The following is a 2,857-nucleotide window of genomic DNA, read 5'->3' as shown; positions in this document are numbered from 1 at the left end:
AGGTACTATTACAAACAAACTGTTCATTACCAGCATGAATTGAAAGAAAACAACATGCACATGTAGTATTTAAAGACCTATTGACCTAGGGGGGCATGGGTGGCCCAGTTGTCTAAGGCGCTGCGATTCGCTGTGCAGAGTTGCATCCCTTGGGCACGCCAGAAACCTATGATTGTGGGTTCGAATCCCGGTTCGCCCTGATTATGTTCTAGGTTTGTCAGCACCATACCCGTGCTCGTGGGTTTCACCGAAGTCTGAGACCTGCATCACTTCGAGCTTTCCTCCCACATGATACTGACACGCCGCGATATAACTGGAATACTGTTAAAAGCCGTGTTAAACCCAACTCACTCAGCCTATTGACCTAGTTTGAGGCTCTACGCTATAGCTGCTCACAATCACCTGACTGCCTTGCCTTACCCAAATTGTAACTACGTGATCAGAACTCTAATGATCGCTAACAAAATGAATATTTCTTGAACAGCACACTTTGCAATTTTTGTCATTAGAAGCAAGTAATATTCCTTATGGCGGTAATGACTTGTTTATGCCGCTATCTTCATGCATCGATATTTCACGATATTTCAAGTGTCAAGGTCAAAATTCCAGGACTAACAAACAAGCGGCCAAGTCTATCTCTGGCCATATAACATCATCTTTGATTAAGGATCAATCAGGTAGATACTCATCCCCAAACAATTCAACTGTTACTTCAAGAAATTATTTATCAATTGTTAACGGGGTTAGTTTGTTGAACATTTTTAAAGGACTGTTTAACTGTTTTATCATCATTGCTCAGTATTCGTAGTTAAGTTGCTATATAAGTGCTTGTACACGACAGACGTTTATTATAACGGTTTTACAGAATCAGTGTAAATGTTTGTTGTAGGTTCTTTTCTATGAAACCATGTTATCTGTTTCTTGAAAATGTATTTGTTGTGTAACGATTGTTGTAAGATATTCTTGTGTACATATGGATCTGAATTACTCGGTCATTTTGGTGAAATCGTGGTTTAATTCCTCACCTTGTACATTCTTACGATGTTAATAGCACTAATACGGTTTGTAGTGAAAAGAAAATATATTTATCTAAATACTTTGTATGATGTGTCATTGTATGGACATCAACCCCTCCAGGCCTTTTGCCTATTTGTATATAGCTAACGACTCCTGACAGTTAACATATAGATGTAACTACTAACTATCTATCATTAATTCATACATTCTCATTCAACATTTGTTTGCACGATTTAGGTTTCTAGATGTAGCATTCCCTTTAGCAATTACTGTATAGAGCTGCACATCAATCTCATTAAAATCAGATCTAAGCTCTCGCTGCCGCTAAGCAAAGATCTGAGGACATCCCTTTACGGGTCACGTCAGAATGACCTTTCGCGAACTTTGACCGACCACTGAAGTGACTAACATGAAGACGACATCAGCCAATTAGAAAGCAGCTTTCTTGAGCTTTTCAGCACCTGGCGACTTCCATTTCAGACAGCGCTTGAAAAATATGTTGATTAAAATTTTGAAAACTGAACAAATGAACATTCCGGAATGTCTAACATATGTCTTCTTTTAGTGGCATTTAGAAGTTGGAGTGATGAAGTAAGACGAGTTCTATGGATGAACAACTTCTTTATTACAATTAGTGCGACGTTTCGGTGTAGATCCTAACACCTTTATCAAGCAATAGATGGATAGGGCTTACTTACTTACTTATATTGGAGATTTAACGTGCGCTTTCCGACTGCAAGCCTATGTCGCACACGGGCCGGCCAGGCCATTTAATGTGTTTCCAAAAAGGGGAAAAGTGAGTATGTGCAACCCAGAAGGGGGGCTTTAGGGGTTGCTTATATAGTAATTTTGAAATTTTGAGATTTGGAAAGAATGCCAAGAGTGGGTGGGGGACGAACTAAGGGAGCTGTGTGTGTTGGGTGGTTATCAAATAAGGTAGTTTTGGTTTTAATATTTTATTTGGGGTTTAAAGTAAAGTAAGTAAGTAAGCCCTATCCATCTATTGCTTGATAAAGGTATTAGGATCTACACCGAAACGTCGCACTAATTGTAATAAAGAAGTTGTTCATCCATAGAACTCGTCTTACTTCGTCTAATATATGGTTGAGTTTGTATGGCAGTGCTTTCCGCGTATTGTGCAACGCCTCCCCCGTTCAAATTTTTGTCCCACGGAAGCGAGAGACAGACCATAGTTTTGACGGAATCAGTCGTAACTGTCGGAATACCCAGTGTTAACGTTTTCAAGGTTGCATAATTAGAAAACATTCCGACTGTCAATTTCATGATCTGGTAAGCGATGCTTTGAGTGGTCGGATGAAAAGTTGTTCTGACGTGACCCATTATGGGATGTTCTCAGATCTTTGTTTAGCGATAGCGAGAACTAAGATCTGATTTTTTATGAGATTGAGCTGCACGTTTGTTGATACAGCGTTAAACAATAATCACTCTCTCCCACCCTCAGCAAATCAGGCAATCTTCAAGCATCTTCAAGCATCTTCAAGCATCTTCAAATGAAAAGTGCAATAGAAATAAGTAGTTTATTATTATTGTTTCATTTGATTAACTTATGAATGAGTTCTACCAAATGTGACGGAAGTATTGAATATGGCTCTAGTTTCAGACAATACTTGAATGATGCTAAACTATTTCAAATAAGAAAGGTTTGCTGACAGCATATTTTGAGAGTGCCAGATCAAATTTGCATGGTCTAATTGATAGCGGATGGTCATTCCTGAATAAATCATTTATTCCCAGGCATTGACCTAAAGAGCATGAGACTATTAATACACGCAAATAAATTCTTTCTATTCCATAAGAAGGAGGTAGAGACTGTCAAATG

The sequence above is a fragment of the Haliotis cracherodii genome, unplaced genomic scaffold (genome assembly GCF_022045235.1).
Source record: "Haliotis cracherodii isolate W230 unplaced genomic scaffold, xgHalCrac1.p SCAF_11, whole genome shotgun sequence".
NCBI lineage: Eukaryota > Metazoa > Mollusca > Gastropoda > Lepetellida > Haliotidae > Haliotis > Haliotis cracherodii.
This window is presented reverse-complemented; position numbering follows the sequence as displayed.